The sequence below is a fragment of the Triturus cristatus genome, chromosome 11 (assembly GCF_964204655.1).
Source record: "Triturus cristatus chromosome 11, aTriCri1.1, whole genome shotgun sequence".
NCBI classification, from domain to species: Eukaryota; Metazoa; Chordata; class Amphibia; order Caudata; family Salamandridae; genus Triturus; species Triturus cristatus.
In genome coordinates this window covers 708,861,866-708,881,898 of record NC_140594.1, presented here as the reverse complement: position 1 = coordinate 708,881,898, position 20,033 = coordinate 708,861,866, and the positions used below count along the sequence as shown (strand labels likewise).

At 41.3% G+C, this 20,033-nt stretch overlaps 1 protein-coding gene across 4 annotated transcripts in view; it reads left to right on the top strand.

Moving 5' to 3' along the window:
• NCK1 (NCK adaptor protein 1) overlaps positions 1-20,033 on the top strand; it is a 599,173-nt gene that overhangs the window by 195,819 nt on the left and 383,321 nt on the right. The window lies entirely within an intron of this gene.

The following is a 20,033-nucleotide window of genomic DNA, read 5'->3' as shown; positions in this document are numbered from 1 at the left end:
TCGTGGCACTGCCCTGCGATGCCACCCCTTCACCATGAGGTCAGACAGACTTCCGATCACAGGTGCGGGGACGCTGCTGCAGACCTACAAAGAGTTGTAGTTTGCTGTGCTTGTTTTGGGTGTAGAAGACTGGAAAGTATGCTTTGATGTCGACAGTGCAATCCTAATGTAACGTGGGCGTCATCATTTCTTATTAGGCTATTAAAAACATTTACCCTCGATTTGTAAGAAACTTAGTATAGAACTTGAGCACACCAGCCGTCACTCGCACACGTTCTCAGAAGGGGCTGCTGTTGGTGTCAGTGGTGAATGTGCACTGACTGTAATAGTGCATGCCGTCTCGCTGTACTCGCCTATGTCTGTCTTGGGCCTTTCTACAGGGATTGTTTCTGGTTAATAATTACATCATACTGTTTGCTTGCTGAGGGCCTTATGCAAAACAATGCACCCAAAATACAGTATTTGTGCTGCCCAGTTGTGCAAGATTGAGTCGCTTGTTGTTAGTTTCCCACTAGTTTTCCTGTAACTGACATTTAGACTTCGATATCTATTTTTGGATCAGAACCTCACAAACCCTTTTGCATCCGGTATGTATTTTTTGGGATCAGGAGGTCACGACCCTCTTGTGCTTTCGAAATGTAAAGTTGGGTCTGGCTTGACACCGCAGTTGTCTGGGATACCTTTTGCTACCTATTGTCCAAAATACACAAAAAGCTCTGCCTAGTGGGGTAATTCGATGTCGCCTCATGCCATTGGCTGTTTGATTCTTCATTGTGTTCCCTAGGTAGTGCTTGCATTGCAATACATTAGGAACTTTTTTTACATATCAAAAATATCACGTATGTGTCCTTTTACCTCACGCTTGAATTTGTAGAAAAAAAACATTTTTTGATTTTTAACTGCAGCAGATTGTAATATATTAGTCAGAAATTGTGCGCAGGTCCCACACATGCAGCTATGTTTACACAGGCAAACACACAGGGCACAAGTCCTAAAAAAAGAAGTGAAGGGACGCTGACTTCACAACAGGAAGTGACGTCACGAAAGGTGGCTTGCACCATCAGACTCATTGCCTCCCCTCACTCACCACTTAGATGCCATTGCATCAGAGAAGCCAGCTCGTGAGCAGCGTTCTGAATGAGCTCCGATCACGCCCCAGAGAGGCCAAAGAGTGAATGCGTGGCTCCATTTGCTCCAGTTATTGAGCTCCCGGTAAAATAAGTGGGGGGACGCCGTCCACCCGCGTCCTACCCCGACTCGAGCCCTGCAAACACATGCATCTACAAGGGCACAGACTGCAGCTGAGATGGATCTGGGTTTAGTTTAGCAATGCATCGAGGCATATGCATGCACAATAGCAGTTGATATGCTGTAACACATTACATACTGAGATGTTGTCTTCGAAAACTTCTGCAAAACAAGCACTGGCATTCTGAATGGTGCAAGAGCGGCGTGGGCGACCAGTTCCCTCACTCAATGCATAAACTTGAATTTTAGCGGGCGGTACCTACAGGTTGATAGTGTTATTGTGAATCATCGGTTGTGCCAGTGCCAGTAGCCACAGAAACCACTAATTCCTTTCACCCTGTCGTTTCTGGCAGAAGCCTTGGTTCGACTCTCCGCTTTCCTACCCAATGGGAAATGCCGTAATTAAAATTGGGGCTTTGCGTTTAAATGTTTCGAAACTTTTTCATCAGCTCAAAACTGGGCAACGACAGGTAAAGATTCAGAGCACACTCAATGAGTGACTGGCAAGCATAAACTTCCTTATTGTAGAAAGAACGATCTATCTCTTTGTAGCCCCATCAAATCACCAACCAGCAGCATGCACCTCTTATAGTAAATTAATGTAAAGAAATTGCTAAATTAAGCACTGGATGATGTCCTTTATGACTGTCATGAATTGATAAGCAATTTTGGAAGCTTAACATTTACAGGGGACCAATGAGAGCCACCTGCCTCACTGGCATCCCCAGACGTGTTTTTTTTAGCCCGCTATTATTTTCAACTTAGGTTTGATAAAACCATAAACAGGCAAATTGTTAATAAAAAAATTAAAAATCAACATTTCAGTGAAAATGAATGAAGGGCCGTTCTGAGGCTAAGTATCACTTGTCAACGAGGCTTGAAATATGTTTCACCAAATGTAAGAGTGAGATACATGAAACATGTGCGTTGCCAGTGTCTCCCTGTCCCAGTCTGAGACAAATGTATTGCCTGCCTCTTTTAAACGTAACCCCTGTCCAAGTGTGATATTCTTACCTAGCTTTATGTTCATTGTTCCATTGTCAGTCTGGGTCAGCTAATTGTGGTACACCTTATATTACATGCCTACTTGTTAAATACAACGTTTTGCATGCGTAACACAATCTGGTTTCCTCTGGTAGGTAGGAAGAAAAGTGTGAATACAATGATTTTACTAGTCTTAGATGTAAGGCAAACATACTCCTTTTTGGTGAGGAACATTTTGAATATTATTTGGTGACTGTTTACAGATTTCTTTCTTTAAAAATCTGTTTTGAGCATAGCACTGAGTTCACCTTTGCATCCGGTTGCTAAAATATACCAATAACTACATCATAATGCAACAAAGTATGTTGCATCATTTGTCTTTAGTTACTCAATATCCCACATAATTCGGCTTTCCTTGCCACATATTTAGACAGCTCTCCAGTGTCCTTTCATCTTCCCCTGCTGTATAATTCGGGTAGCCCTTACTATTAAAGAGTATGCCCTAATTGAATGGCAGTTTCCACTTGATTTATATTAACATTTCATAGCTACATTAAAGAAGCTTAATAGATGAAGTAATTCTTGAGGAGAAGCTGCACTACTTGGTTAAGCCAGTCCCGGTCCTTCGATAGGTATTATGTTCTATGTACAATAGAATTCAGTGGCTGTCATAGTACCTCAGAGATAGCTCACCCTTTGTCTTCATGCAAGCTGATGGCTTAAAACCCACTAAGTGATCATCCCCATTAAATCGTGGGCACTTTTAAAATCTTGACCAACCAGATACAAGCTTGGGTGGAACTGGCTTCCAGCCTATTCTGCAATGGCATGGGTGAAGTGAGATTTTCCATTGGATACAGAGAAGCTGGTATGTGTTTACAAGGTTGCAGTCCTACACACAAGAACTGCTCCTAGCCCTCTCCCAAATACATCACCCATTCACACGTGCAGAGTTTTATACCGCATTCGTTTTATGAGCAAGTGAGACTGAGGAAAACACAAGAGCTGTGTCTGAGTGCCATTTGAACCACTTCCTCTGTTGCTGCTTGCACAAGATTCACTTTCGTTTTCAGGTCTCGCCTATAGGCAGCTTTTAAGCTGTTTTGTTGTCCAAGATCTACTGTGTTCAATACCTATACTTAAAATGGACGTTGAGTCTGCCCATTGCTTTTATTTAGTTGGTTGCTTTTTTGTCATATTCATTTGCTTGCTTCCTCATTGGCTTTCCTTTCATGTGCTTGTCCCTCCCTGGAGATTAGCTTCTTTCCCATCCTTTTGATTAGATGACTTTTTTCCTTCCTCTGCTTGCATTCAGAGAACTACAATTTTCTTCTTGTTTTCAGCAATCTTTGGTAGGGTTTCCAGATGTTGAGACGCAAAAACTGGGACAGGTCAGACATAAAAGTAGGACTAAAGTCTTTCGTGTTGCGTTTATATCTGGCCTGTCCTGGTTTGTGAGAGTGACACCCACCCTCCCGGCAGTCGCAAGTAGTTATAGTTAGGACCTAGTTTCCATAGAAAAAAACATATTTTGTTTTGTTAATAACTTTGGCGCCGTTTGATAAATGTTCGCGAAACAAAAAAAAAAAGTACATCAATCAGTTCCTCAGCTGCCTGGAAAGTTTTGGGATGATTCGTCACGCAGGGGTTGAGAAAAAGGTGGGTGGGGTTTCCCAAAACCTGTTTTCCCCATGCAATTTCCCATGGGCATTTTAGACACGACTACATCCTGAACCACTGAACGGAATTAAACCAAATTTGGCAAAAAGCTAGCTCTTGGTCCAGAAAGAGTCCTTTGTTAGTTGGTGTAAATCCATTCATTAGTCTGATTGGCTGCCAACACTTCAACCAGGAAGTCTTGACAACAATATTGGGACTCAGACTCGTCTTAAGAAAAAGCATTACAAAAAAGACAGGGGGGCAGGGGATAAATACCTTGACCTCGTAGGTCTGGTGGTGGTGTCCCAGAGGGACCCTTCCTGGGACCAAACTGTTTTTAAAATGTTTATTTTATTTTTCCACATATTCACTGGGATCCACAAATCTAATGTGTATCAAAAGAGAAAAAAGCACGGGCTGCAACGCTTGTTTTCTATATGCCCCCCACGGGCCAGGTGCAAGGAAGATGGTACATTGGCATACGCAGGGAACATGCGTGGGGCCCCTCCTCTGATTCGCCCGGGGACCCAATCCCTTGGGCGTACTCCTCTCTTGGGGGCCAGGACCCCATCCTTGGCCCCGGCAAAGCTAAAGTGGAGGGGGCAATACAGTTGTTTTGGTGATGGCATCACCCCGTGATAAAGTCTGGGGTGAGCGGGGTGGCCACCGCTGAAGAAAGCACCCTGCCCGCAGGAGCAGGTAGGTAGAAGGAAGCTGCTGGCTCCCGCCACAGAACTCAAGAGGTGCGTGCCACTGGGGGAGCCAGCGTGGCAGCGAGGAGTGGGCTCCCTCCACTGCCCCCAACTCTTGGGGGACATGAGGGTGGTCGGGCGGGACCAGGCACCGCTAAAAGAAAACAAGAAAAACTAAAGAAGAAGCTTCACGCCTCTCCTGGCTCAGTGGGAGGGCCGACACTATAATATTAACTGCACTCCCAAGGAGCGCCCCATAATGCTTACCGGGACGGATCATTTTGACTGTATTTTAAGGTGTTTCTCCCCTTGTGGTGGTCCCAGGACGGCGGGTTCACTGCCAATGAGATCAGGACGACGACGCCTTTCCCCCTAAATGAATTTTCAGAGTATCCACCCTAATTTGGGTGGGCCTCTAAAAAGATAACTCCTCAACGATTTTGTTAATATTTTTAAGCACCTCCAAGGTTGGAGGTTTTGCTCTACACCTGGGAGTATTGCACCCTCTAGGGGCTAGGAGTATGGGTACAGTCATTATTGCCTGGTGGTGGTTGATAGAAATACAAGTGCTGAAAAGCCCTTTAGGTGCCAAGTGTGTGGTTGCAATGTAATGTTACTACAATGTGACACAGTCTAGGGTCTATTTCTATAATTGCATTTTGATGGCTAACACTGTATAAACAAAAATACACAAGCACAGGTTTTACTCCTTAAAATGTTTTATTAGTATTAATAAGTGCACTCATGCAGGAATATGATTTTTGACAATTGCATTTAAGTACAAAGTGACGATTTCAACAAGTCTAGTTGGTTATCTCAAATAACTATAACTCGTGCCCTAAGGCAACTACAATTCGCACCACCCCCATGCACAGCTTTGACATCAGTAATCCTACAGCAAATGTTGCATTAATATGATCAGTTATGTCATAGAAGATGTCATGAGTGATGTAATAGGTGGTGAATCAGCAGTTTATTTGGCGAGGGTGAGAGTGATAGTTACCTTATGGTGTGAGTTATAGTTACTTGAGATAACTCTTAACTAAAACTGCTGAATTCATATGGTTTTGTGTGTGTAAAATGTGAATCGAACTTTTACGTACCTGTAACTTTTTTTTTTTTAGTACACTCTGTCACTGTCTCTCTCTGTCTCCGTCTCTCTCTCCCTCTCTCTCCTATCATAAACACTTGGCATAAAATAGCAGCTCAGTAGAACAGCATGGTACAAACGTAAGTGAACAGACACATCTATGCATTGACTGTTATCATAGCATAACATAACCAATTCTAATTGTATAATTGACTATAACCTTGCATAACATAGCAGATCAAGTTAGGATAACATAGCAGCCTGAATTAGCAGTGTAGCATAGCAGCCAAGCATAGTGTACAGTACATGCAGTACACCAACAGCCTTCCATAACGTATCCAGGAATAGCTGGACCTTCATGCCATACACACGCCAGCTTATGTTCATGTTTGCACACAGATGTGCACCCGCAGCACCTCCTGTCCTCAAGCTTGCTCAGATGTAAGATCCTTGCACACGTTCAGCACTCGGCAGCCATCGCAGCCTGAAAGCCATGCACTGTGGCGGACGTGCACTGTTTGCACACACCGTGCGGTAAGATGGTGCCCCCCCTATGTTATATAACATTAGTTGTGGCAGGACCTTCACCTTGCCCTCTTTTACAATTGCATTTTACTGTCCTCTTTATCTCCCTTCCCCTTTAAGGTTGCTTCATCTATTAATGTACATTCTAGTTCCACAGAGAATCTTATGTGGCTGCTAAGCACTCAGGTCAGTTGCACTGTTCCTGTTTGCTGGGCAGTTGTAGCCTGTTGCTGTGCCGCAATTTTTAGTATTACATACTTTAATTCATCAGTTTCCTGTGCTATTTCTTACAAATTGGCGACGAGGAGTAGGAAAGAACACCCCCACCAACTTTTAAGCGGCACAGGCGTGGAGTGTTCGTGAACCTGGATCGTGTAATCAATTTCGTTGTGGTTTATACTGTGGAAAGTTTTGTTTCGGAGGACGAGAGCCGTTACTTTGATTTTGCCGAAAACCCGGAGGAAGGGAGTTACTCTGGGTCGGAGAGGCTGATTTTAATAACTTTGTCAGGATACCGGAGGCAGTTTACTTTGCAAATAACAGCGGACAACGCACGCGCCTTTACCTTTTGAAGATATACAAGACGTCATCTCGGAGGAGCGAGGCCTGGGAGATGTGAGCAATCTGACGCAGGATTCCAGATTCCAGCTGCATCATCCGCCGCCTACGTTGAAACGTTGCACGTCAATGAATGCGTGTACACGCAAAATGCAAAGAGAACAACGTGACAGCCATTTTTTTTTGTTGTAAACAGTGCCATAGCAACGCTGTCACGGAACGAAGGAAAGCTGTCTTGATTAAAGAAGACAGCGTTTGGGAGCAATATCGAAGATGGCGCTTGGTAGTGTGTTCGTTCCACAATAAGATATTTTTAGCAGTAAGTCAAAAAATTTTTTTTTTTTTTTAAAGACTAGTCCCTGTCAAAAGACCACCTATGTTACTTTCATGTGGGAAGCTGGAATATAACGTACGGATAAGGACACCTCAACATCAAGACATTTGTTACTGCCAGTTGAACTGCTACATTCAAATTACTCTGACATATTTTTTTTTTCATTTCTTGTGTTTTCCTTTCTTCTCTATTCATAGCTTTATTTTATTTATATGTAGTACTTCCAAGTTCAAATTTCTTCAAATTTCGCTGTGTATTTTCTGGGACATTCTTGTGTGAATCCATACATCATATTAATACCATGCAGTTCGATCCCCCAGACAAATGTTTGCAAAACAAAGGAGACCCACCCATCCCATGGACACGAAGTAAGGAAGAATTTATAAATTACATGAAGGCTATTGACGGGGAGCACATGGGAGCAGAAAGGAAAAAAAGTATTTACATTGTCTAGGGTCAGAGGGACAAGTTGTGTTTAGAGCTTTACCACAAGTTCCACCCACTGAAGGTGAAGGTACAAATGTATATAAAGAAGCTTTGCTTAGGTTGGAGAAAAGATTTAAACCAGTTACAAACATAGCTCTTAACAGATATACATTTTATATGAGGGCACAAAATGATGCAGAATCTCATGACGATTTCCTCACTGCTTTAAGATCCTTATCATTACATTGTAATTTTGGTAATATGTGTGATGAAATGTTGAGAGATCAAATCATTGTGCATGATAAGAATAAGAAGAGACAGGAGCGTCTTTGGGAATTAGGAGATCCCAAGTTATCTGAAGCATTTGCCATTGCTAAATCTTTAGAGCAATCTGAGAAATGCATGCTTACTGTTAAGAACCACAATGGCGCTAAAACAGAGCCTGGTGATGAAATTTGCGCTGTCAAACGAACAGAAATGCAGGGTAATGACAACGTGCATGCTGGTTCGAGTTCCACTCGGTCCAACAATTATGGTAATTTTAAGAAATTTGACAGATATGAAAAATCTTTTATGTGTTACAAATGCGGTAGCAGGACGCACATGGCCTCGTATGGAGGATGTCCTGCAATTAACAAAGAATGCAGGAAGTGTGGCAGATTAGGACATTTTTCTACAGTATGTGGAGATGTTAAGAAATTTACTCCCACCACTTGTGGTAAAGTGTCATATATTTCAGAGGATAATTCTACCGTTTGCAAGTGTGAATGTGGTGGTAGATGCAATGAAAACAAGAAAGGTTTCGTTGTTTATCTTACTGAAGGTATTTCTAATGTTAATGACTCCACAGGTTGTCAATACAAAAAACGCCCTTTGTGTGAAGTGGTAGTTGCTGGTGTTAAACTTGAGTTAATGGCTGATTCAGGATCACCCTGGACGATTATTTCTAAGGATTATTTTGACATACGTTTAAGCTCCGTTTTGGATATCGCAAAAATGTTACCGTCTGACATCATTGCAGAAAGTTTTGATGGGTCCAGAATTGATATCTTGGTTTTTTGGGAAGTAGACCTTAGTTTTAAAACCAGGTGTATGGTGATCAAGTTGTATATTGCTGTCAAGGGTGTAAATGTTGGAGAGATCAGTGGAATTTTGGGATTATTCTTAATCCCCGTGCTGCAGAACCTGTGATGTTAGTTGAAAGTGTATGTTTAGATGGCATTGCAGTAGTCAGCTCTGAGGAGAAAGAAAATCTGATAAAAAAGGGTATTCAAAGATGTTTTTTCAGATGTGTGGGTAAGATTAAAGAGTATTCTTAAAAGATAAAACTTAAAAGTGGGGTCATTCCAATCAAACAAAAATTGAGGGGTGTTCCCATCAATGTTAGAGAGGAACTTAAAAAAAGGTTGGATGATTTGGTATCTGAAGGAATTATTGAGCCGATAGATTCTACTGAATGGGTTTCTCCCATTGTTTTGGTGAGGAAACCTGATAAAAATGTAAGAGTGTGTGTTGATCTCAGGGCACTTAATTCTGGCATCATTGTAGACTGCCATCCCCTTCCCAACATTAATGAGGTGGTTTCCATGTTGGAGGGGGCAAAAGTCTTTTCCACGCTCGACCTTAGATCAGCGTACCATCAAATTCCTCTTACAGAGGAATCAAAGAATCTCACAGCTTTCATCACCCCGCAGGGTTTGTATCAATACACCAGGATGCCTTTTGGCTTAGCCTCTGCGCCATCGGTGTTTCAAAGAATTATGTTAAAAATATTCAGAGATTTTGACAAATTCGTCATATGCTTTCAGGATGACATTTTGATTTTTTTCAAGTACTGAAGAAGAACATGTACAACATTTAAGAGATGTCTGTGAAAAATTGAGGAAAAGTGGCTTGACCTTAAAATCAAGCAAATGTAAAATGTTCAAAAACTCGGTGGAATATTTGGGTCACACTTTGTCTGGTGATGGAGTTGTTCCCAAAAAATCCAAGCTCCTGCTCCCACGAACAAAAAACAATTGCTATCCTTTGCAGGTATGTGCGAGTATTATAGCAAGTTTGTGAACAATTTTGCATCCAAAATGGAACCTCTTAGGAAACTCCTTAGACACAACACCACTTTTGAATTGAAACAAGAGCAACAGCTAGCTTTTGAGTTAATCAAAGCTGACATTCTTCAAGCCCCCACTCTTAAGCCCTTCTGTATGTACAAGGAGTGTGTCATTACGGTAGATGCCAGTTTGTATGGCATTGGGGGAGTTTTGTCACAAAGGTGTGGGAAAGAAGAGTGGAATGTGTGTTTTGCTTCTCGCACCCACAACGAAACTGAACGAAGATATGCTGTAATAGAAAAGGAGCTGTCAGCCTGTGTTTGGGCAATTGAACATTCCAGAAACTACATTTGGGGTAGTAAGTTTATATTGAGAACGGACCACAAACCATTAGTAAACATCCTTTCTATAGGTGGTGGGTGGAATTCAACAGCTCGCATTGCTAGACTGACTTTTAGATTGCAGGTGTACTGTTTCACACCTGAGTTTGTACCAAGTAAGAAAAATGTTATCGCTGATTTCATGTCTCGACTTCCTTGTCAGATCACAAGTAATGATAAACCTGATGATTTGGACGTTGTTACCTGTTTACAAGATGTGTTGTTGGGATCATTTGAAGATATTTCTGAGAAGTCTTGGAAACTCTCGGAAGAACAAGATCTTTCTTGGCAGGCCATTAAGAAGTACATTTTAGAGGGTTGGCCTGATAGAAGAAATTTGGCAGAAGAGTTTATGCCCATGTTTAGCGTAGCTGATGAATTAGATTTATAAGGTTATTTGATTTTTAAAGGTGGAAAATGTGTACCACCTTTTGGCATACAAAAAGTCATTTTGGATCTAGCACATAAATCTCATCCTGGCATGTTGGCCATGAAACGCTTGGTCAGGAATTATTTTTGGTGGCCGGGTTTAGATCGGATGGTGGATCGCAAGGTGAGAGAATGTGAAGTCTGCATGGGCAGTGAAAAGATGTTGAAAGTCAATGTGCCCCCCTTAAAGAATTCAGATTGGCCCACTGAACCATGGAAAAAAGTGGCATTTGACATTTCTGGCCCTTTTATGTATCTTCCCAATGATTCTCGCTATGCCTTTGTGCTGGTTGATTATCACTCAAAGTGGCCAGAGGTTAAATTTGTTTCTAATGCCTCAACCAACATGGTCATAGAATTTTTCAAAGAAGTATTCGCAAGAGAAGGTTGTCCTTCACAACTGGTGACTGACAATGGGGTACAACTTACGTCATCGGAAATGGAAGAATTTTTAAAATGTCAAAATATTAAACACTGTACTGTTTCTGTTTATGAACCCCATGAAAATGGTTTGGTAGAACGATTTAACAGGGTTTTGAAGGGGTTTGTGTCTGATGTTGTCAAGTCTGGGAGTAATTGGAGAAATGTGTTAAGAGAGAAACTTTGGCTATATCGCATCACACCACATTCTACGACAGAAGTCAGCCCTTTTCGCCTTCTCAAAGGGCGTGCTCCTGCGTCCAAAATTTGTCCTTGGTGGTTAAAGGACAAATGCTTGAACAAATCTTTTTCAAAGGAGTTGGTAAGAGATGTAGCTCAAAGGGTGGAAATTAAACAGGGAAAAGCTAAAAAATGGTATCATAACAAATGGAATGTCAAAACGCCAAATCTGGATGTTGGTGATTGGGTCAGAATCAGAAGACCAGGTTTCATCTCTAAATGTTCTGATAAGTTTGGCAAACCAATGAAAATTGTTAAAGTTTTTGATAAGTGTTATCACTCAGGATGGCAAGTTGTGGAACATCAAACGCGTTGCCAAATGTCCTCCCATTTATAATAAAACTACACCTGAAGTACACCTAGTCTCCAAAGATACGGTTGCTTCTAGAGTTTAGACGGCTGTCCGTTCTAGGTGTCCTCCAAAGAGATTTTCTGATTATGTCACTTGATTTTACACTCTGTTTTTTGGTTTCATTTTGTTAAAAAGAGGAGATATGTTACAATTGCATTTTACTGTCCTCTTTATCTCCCTTCCCCTTTAAGGTTGCTTCATCTACTAATGTACATTCTAGTTCCACAGAGAATCTTATGTGGCTGCTAAGCACTCAGGTCAGTTGCACTGTTCCTGTTTGCTGGGCAGTTGTAGCCTGTTGCTGTGCCGCAATTTTTAGTATTAAATACTTTAATTCATCAGTTTCCTGTGCTATTTCTTACACCCTCCTCCTCACTTTGTATTTCCTCTGCTGCGTGCATGCAAACAACCTTCTCCTGTGCTGCCTGAAAGAAACCGATAATAAATTAAATCACTTCAAAGTCAATTCTTGAAAGGAGAGCATAGTTTCATTTCTGCTTTGCAACATGATTTGACCTTTGTCCCAAAAACCGGGACATGTATTGAAAATTAAGAAAAACGTCAGGACGCTAGCACAGTCCTCTGACAACCGTGACTCTCTCTAGGGAAATCTGGGACGTCTGGCTCGCCTACTCCTTGGCAGTGCATGTGTTTTCTTGCTCTCCCATGCTCTCCCCTGAGTCCTTTATCCCACACTCCCTCTCTCCATGTTACCCTCCCATCCCCAGCTTGCCTGTTGCTTTCCCGCTCAGCTCTTTTAAAAAAAAAAAAATCTCCTGCCTCATGGGTTCATCCGCTCCTTTTCCTCCCCTCCCCGATTACTGTTGTCATGGACGTTCATTGTTCCTCTACCTCTCTGTTCCTGATTTATTTTTAATTGCTCATTTTGTTTTTATGTTTAGGAGGGCCCAGTAGCTGCAGTTTACTACCAGCCACTTCTTTGCTTACGTGCATTTTCACATTCCTTTTGTTTACTTTTTAGGTCTCGTCTAGGCAGCGCATGCTGTGCTTACTCTGTGGGCTTTAATCACGGCCATTGCTTTTCTTTCGTTCCTTCATGTGCCTTTCTAAATTTATTGCTTTTCATTGGCGAAACATTGCTATTTGTCCCTCCTTTTGGTGTGTTGTTCCCTCCCATGGAGACTGCCCCTGTTACATGTCCCCCCTACTCTTTTTTTTGTCTTTCTCGGTGAACTCTTTATTTTTTATTTTTTTTTGCTTTAGGGTTGGCTCATGCTTTTGGATGGTGGTATATTTTGGTCTTTCCTACTAATACGCGCTCATTTTACGGCATCTTTAGTTTGCGGACACGTTGGCAATACGTAAATCTGGTTAGATGTTGGTCTTGCGCCATTTGTTGCTTTGGTCCCTCCCCGTTTATTGCTTGTGGTCTCCTGGTACTGTCCACTCACCCGACTGCTCCTGATGCTCAACTGGCTGTTGGAGATCACGGTGAAGAGCTAATTTGCCCCTAGGGACCCTCAGGATTCAAGGGGACTTAATCTCCCAACTTAAAACGGCCACAGGGCGTGTTAACACAGTGGGGAAGGGGCCTGATGTGACGTGTGCAAACACGCCCTATGGCGCGTATTAAGTTGGGGAAATAATTCCCCTTCAATCCTGAGGACCCCTGGGGGCTAACTAGTCCACCAGGTGCTTCCAGTAAGCGCCACTGCGCTGCGTTTCAGAGAGGTGGTCCAGGCCGTGCCACTTTTTACACCTCTCTGCAACGCAGCTGTGTGGCGCTTACTGGAGGTACCTAGTGAGCTAGTTGGACCCTAGGGACCCTCAGGATTCAAGGGGACTTAATCTCCCAACTTAAAACGTCCACAGAGCGTGTTTGCACAGTGGTGAAGGGAGGGGACGGGGCATGAGGTGACGTGTGCAAACACGACCTGTGGCGCATTTTAAGAGGTAGTTTTAATCCCCCTGCCCTATTATATACTAGGGGCTTACAGAGGAGGTCATATTAATCACAGGGGGGACCCCAACGCATAGTGTTCCCTAGTGTATATAGGTGTTTTCACTGTATTCTAAGTGTCTTTTAACGTAGCACTGGCTCTGGGACTGGTTAGTCAGACTCAGTTACCACCAGTATCCGTCTGAAAAAGTTGAGGGTACAGGATTATTTTGCAACAAGGCTTCTTTCTGCTCTTCTGTTTGTTCTTTCTGCACGTTTTCCTTCTTCCTGCACTTTTCTTCGTCTTTGAGGACTTATGTTGCTTCTTTTTTTTCTTTCTGTGTGTTTTTCTTTCTTTCTTCACATGTCCTATCTCTGTAGGCATAGTTAGAAATTAGCATTTAAAAAACCTTAGAAAATTCACTGAAAAAACCATAGGTTTCAGGGGCGTTCTAGTTAGCTGGACATTTCACTCGTACAAAACCATTGAAATTCCCCCATTATAGTTAGTTCAGCTAACTATAACTCGCGCGCCCGCAATGCACTGCTGATGACGTCACATATTACATCACGGATGACATGGTCAGTGACATCACTCATGACATCACTGATGACATCTCAAATGATATCACTGATGACATCATCCTTGTAATAGAGTGGCAGACCTCATCTCACCCTAATATAACCTTTGATACACAGATACAAAAATAGAAACTAAAATGTTCAAAACAATGGACATACCAATACCAGTAACAACAACCTATTCAGTAATTCTAAGATCTACATACACATCCACTCATTCACCAACAGTCCTATATAGTCACTCATACATGTACTCACTCATCATATGTACTCATACACCTATACATCCTGTTACACACTGCCACTCATCCATAGAGTTACTCACACACATAGTCACTCATGCTAATAAAGAATCATCAAACATCCATTTACTTGCATATACAGTTATACACACATCACCACACTTCTGCAGAAACTTACACATACTTACTCTTTTGAACAATCACTTATGGAAACATACTTATTCATACAGGAAGTCTTCCAATCTCTCACTCTCACATATACTCACTTATATACACCAATACTCACATATACTAGTTTAAAATATATCTAGTTACTTATAAAGACACTTTTGAGACAGTTAATCACTCACTAACACACCCATACACACACTCATCCACCCATACAGTCCTGCACACATACTGTCTTCAACACAAACAAATAGTGACTCACTCACTCATTCATGCATGTATGCACTAATACCCCCCACCGAACCATACAGACACTCAGACACTCATACTGATACTCGAAAAACCAAGTAATAACCCATATAGACACTCATGTGGCTACTCACCAACGCATGCAGCCACTTACACACAAAGTGAGAGACTGATACAGATATTTATATATTTAAACATTACTCACTAACCCATGTATTCACTAAGATACACTTAATCAGTCAGTTATGCAATCCATTTTTCATTAAAAAAATCATCCATTTAGACACTTATATACCCATGTATTCTTCCATCGACCTTGAGATATACATATATAAAACCTATTCAATTTTCAGAAAAACACACATTCACTGGATGATGTCATCAGTGATGTCATTTGAGATGTCATGAGTGATGTCACTGACCATGTCATGAGTGATGTAATATGTGACGTCATCAGCAGTGCATTGGGGGCGCGCGAGTTATAGTTAGCTTCAATGGTTTTGTACGAGTCAAATGGCCAGCTAACTATAACGGCACTGAAACCTATGTTTTTTTTCAGTATATATATATATATATATATATATATATATATATATATATATATATATATATATATATATATATATATATATATATATATATATATATATATATATATATATATATATTAAGAAGTCTTCTCATGCAACGTGCCATGGTCATCTGGTGTCAGGATCAGGATGAAGCTTTGTCTTCTTGAACAACGAATTGTTCACCCCTGAGTCCCTTTTTTCAGTCTTCTTAGAGCACTATTACAATGAATGAAAGTGCTGATGGTTTAAGTGCCGTTTTCATTCAACATAAGCCGGTCAGGGAGAAAATTGTTGCTTTTGCATAGAGACCCTTAAGTCAATCAGAGTTTAAATATTCCACAATAGAGAGAGGAGCACTTTGCTTGTGGTTGACGTGCTAAACATTTTAAGGTTATGCACTGACCACATAAGTTTTTGTCTCTTTTGAACAGCACTTGTACTAAGAAGGCACATTCACACTTCCCATTTAAGTGAGAGGGAATATTTTGAATGGGAAAAATGCCTACTGAGCTACGCAGCAAGTGGAAGGTTCATAAAGTATTGTCTGACGAGTGATAGCCCGTTGTGAAAGATGACTGTTAATTCCACTGGTATCGCTTCACACATAAATCACTGCTTTATCACATAGTTGGTATAGTGCTAAACCTGGAACTATCAGGAAGGTGAGGACTACTTATTGTTGTCCTTACATGTATTCACAATTGTTCAATTTGTCTAAAACTGTGTCCATTGCCCTGTGCAGGTAAACGTTTTAAAATATTTCCTGTTAGTATTCATGCATACAAATTTCCAAAGGATCCATGCAATGAGCTTGCAGTGAACTTATTAGACCCATATCAGGGGTACGATGGTGGCAAGAGATACACCCTGATTCAAATTAATTGTTTTTTTTTCAATTAGACTGAAGTTTATGAAGAAATGTTTACATAGAGAGGGTTTGCTGAACTCTATTACTTCTGACAATGGTATGTTGTTCACTTCTGCCAGGCTTACTAGTTATTTTAGTAAAAGGGGTGTTAAGCATATTCGCACTGCTCTGTATGTCTCCAAAATTAGAGTCTTAGTAGAACATTTTCAATAAAGTTATTGTGGATGGTGTCCAACTGGCAAAAAAAAGCTTCTTTAGATTTGAGAAGCATGTTTCCAATTTGTTGTGGTGCTATCACTGCACACAAGATAATTCAACTGGTTTAACACCCTTTGAGGTACTCAAGGGTTGGAAACATACTGACTTTAATCCCGAACGGCTCACTGGTTCTCGTAAGTACAAATCCTTGGAGGAGATAGTGTAGTCAGGAAGAATGTTGAAAAGTCAGTGGACAGACATGTCGATCGCAAGTTTGGAAGGAAAGTTAGGTTGTGGGTTGGAGATCTGGTAAAAATTAAGAGCCTACTTTTGTGAAGAAGGGCAAATCAAAATTTCCGAGAGTTCTTAATGTGATGCTTATAGAATTTTTTTTGCTTCACTTAACAATGGCTCATAATCTGGAGTTTCAAGGTTTGTGAAATTTTATTCAAATCTATTTCAAAGGCGCTACCTCTGACTCCTCGTGGATAGCATGTCATACAGTTCCCTGGCAGCAAAAAGTTATACTTTACTGATCTTCCACCTGTGGTCTTACTTACAAACTCCAATTTCTGATGATTGGCAGTTGGGGATGAGCAGCAGACTAGGTTACTTTGAGGAGGGAAAACTTGGTAAGAAGCAATGACTTTATTTTAACCACACTGGACTGTTTATTTTTCAGGTTTAAATACTTTGTGAAAATAAGACTAGGCACAATAAAACGTTCGAAATAAGAGTAAGGTTTAATGCTAGTTTAATAAAGTAATAGCAGTGTGTACTTTCACTGATTGTGTGGCTAGGGACATTCTGGAGGACAGAGGAACATGCGGAGTAGATTTGCCCACTGTCAGACATTTTGGAAAAGTATGAGAACTGAGAATGCCACACAGTACTCTCAGCTTCACGGACTATGAATGTTCTTCTATAGAACATTTTGGTGAATAACCCCGGGAAACTAGGCAGGTACTGCTCCCCCCCCCCCCCCCCCCCCCGCCCCCCAAGCTAACATCCAAAAAGTGTTGGGGTCCAGTTCATTTTTGTGTGTTATTTGTTAATCACACACTAACTGCTTTTAGGGTCCTTTTAAATACTCCTAACCATGGCAAAAAACATGGAAGTAGTGGAATAAGTTCTAAATGTGATCTCTCAACAGATCATACTTTGGCCAAATGGCAAGGCCACGATTAAACCATTGTCTCTTGGTTTCACAGTTTCCAAACAGCCCACTGTTGGGCTGCGGCTGCTTATGATGTGAAGCCCAAGGGGCTGCTACCTCAAGTGAAAGGCCACTCTGCTGGAGACTAAGCCCGCAATTTGAATACAATGTTTATTTCTGACATATTTGTAGTGAAACTGAGATCAAACTTAAGTCTCCTTGGCTGAAATAAATCCACTTGACCATTTCTAGTGGTGGTGTTCGACAATATCAGTGAGTTGCATACCTTGTTGTGGTTCTGTTAAGGTTTTTTTAAGGGCATTCAATAGCTGAATTGTTGATCTGCATCACAATCTCGAACATTTTTGCAAATTTCGCTTATGCTTGTTACACAAATTTCCCAAAATTACACAACTAACATGGGAGCATGGAAACAACGCTAACTCTTAGATCACGAGGGGCTGCTGTTAGCGCTGACAAACGTTTACTGTTGTATAGTCAACTCTGATTCCCTTTGACATATCTTGCTAGCGTTCCATGCACAGTATTATAGTTAATGAATTTACTTACAGATAAGCAAGCTACAAAATGAAATATTTAGTGATACTATTAGTAATATCAACTACATTTAGGGATTCGAAGCATGAAATGCTAATTTCAGATGAATGGTAAGTCCAAGAATGCAGTGCTAAATGTGCATTAATGTATTAATGGTGTATTGATTCTTCATCAAGGAGATCAGTGAACAGAGTTAGTGTAGCCGAAAATTGAGAACATGAGTAGTACTAAGATGTGATGTGCTGTACCATGAAAATGCAACCTTCACCTATCGGCTGACATTTCTGCATCTACTGCTGTAGGGTTCCATGGTGCCAGAAGCTCAGCAGGAAGCGATTTTTAAAGCTCCTTTCTCTTACGGAATTCAACCAACTAAGTTTAGATGTAGCACTGGCATTTCAAGAGGTGCTACAATTCATATGTGATTGTAGTTATACATCTCATGATAATTACAAGGAGCAATAGGAACGTCATCGTTTGAAACCGTGGGCGACCTGCCAAGATCCTGCCTGGTGATGGGGATCTTAAAATACGACTCCTATGAGTTGTTCGACTAAGCCTCCTTGCTACGGGTTTGCAGCTGCATTTTAAGTACAGGTTTCCCCAGGGTATTTTTGCCAGCTTACCTTCTTATCTAGGTAATCCATCCCCGCCAAAGGGGAATGTCATTTTAGCTGCCGTCATCTCTCTATTCCAGTGGGGGAAGCCGTAGTACACAAAACCTTAAAACTGACTACTTATTTCTTTCAAACCCTGACTTACGATTTCCGAGTCTGGCATTATCTCTCAGACATTAGTCGTCGCAAGGATCCTGGGAAGTTGTGGTTATTGGTCACTGCATTAGTCATGGTATGGCAGACCTGTAATTTCTGCCTTCTCACCTGATCCTCTGTTAATTACCTGACAGCTCTTGGTATTTAGAGCAGGAGAGACACTGCTCCATGGAAGATGTTGTTTTTGTTTAGAGATGTCACCTGATGGCTGTGATGAGGAAGATCACCTGACCAATGCCTCTTCCGCTGCTGGCTCGCTAACGGTCACCCATCAATTGCTATATTTCGTGCGCTATTTATTTTTCATTTGAATTTTTATCCCAATTTTTAGGCTTTTTAAAGGTCATATTTTGAGACTTTATCTCCACAGGTATTATTGGTTCTTTGTTTAAGGAATGAGATTCTTTTAGTAGGAATCACGAGATTCCACCCCTCCTGGCGAAATTCTCGAGGACCTTAACTTAAACCTCAGCAACCACTTACAGAAGACGCTGTTCACCTAGCCCCTTTCAGATCACTCTAACAATTATGCAGTCTGCACCCAAACGTGATTGAGGGAAACTCTTGGCCCACATACTTATTTCCTGCACATTAGCACTGTTCCCACCAATGATCCCTCTTCTAACCGTGCTATCTTACTTATTCTGTTTACTATCGCTTACGACCTCCTTCACGATGCTGTGATTCCCTATTTCTAAAAGAAAACAATTTCACAGGTACCCCTTCTCCATTCCTAAAAAAAAGTGTTTGGTAACCTCACACCTTTGCTACAATCCACATTATTTGACCACTTCCAAGCCCTGAAACATGGATGCATTTGATTTACATCCTCATGTGCGCATTTCCTCTGCCACCACCTTGAACCCTCAACCATGTATCTTGCCGGGTATTTGATTCACGAAAACTATGATGCAAGCAGACCTGCTTAAATGCACTAAAATATGATAACCTAGTATCTTCCTTCAGTTGCCTGCGCTGCCCTTGGCTGTTATTTGTAGCAAACCGACATGTTTTCAAAGTCTTATCAAAATTTCTCATCTTCCCCTACGACAGAGTGCACAAAATACTGCTGCATAACGCGTTTCAATGCCTCGTCAGGGGTACTAAGCGTTGTACAAATGCAATTTTAGTTCAATACCGCATTCTCCTTTCTCGGCCATAAACCAATGGCACACTTCCCTCTCTATATCCGATTTTTTTATTTTTTTATTTAGCAGCAGAATATAATCTATATAACTGCATCCCAAATCAATAACATTCCAAACAGATCTGTATAGTCAATTAGCCTCTTGCGTGGGTGGATAGCGAACACATTGTGATGTGAGTAATACACACAGTTTGAGTATGAACACCGCTGAGGCGTGCAGATATAGGAATTC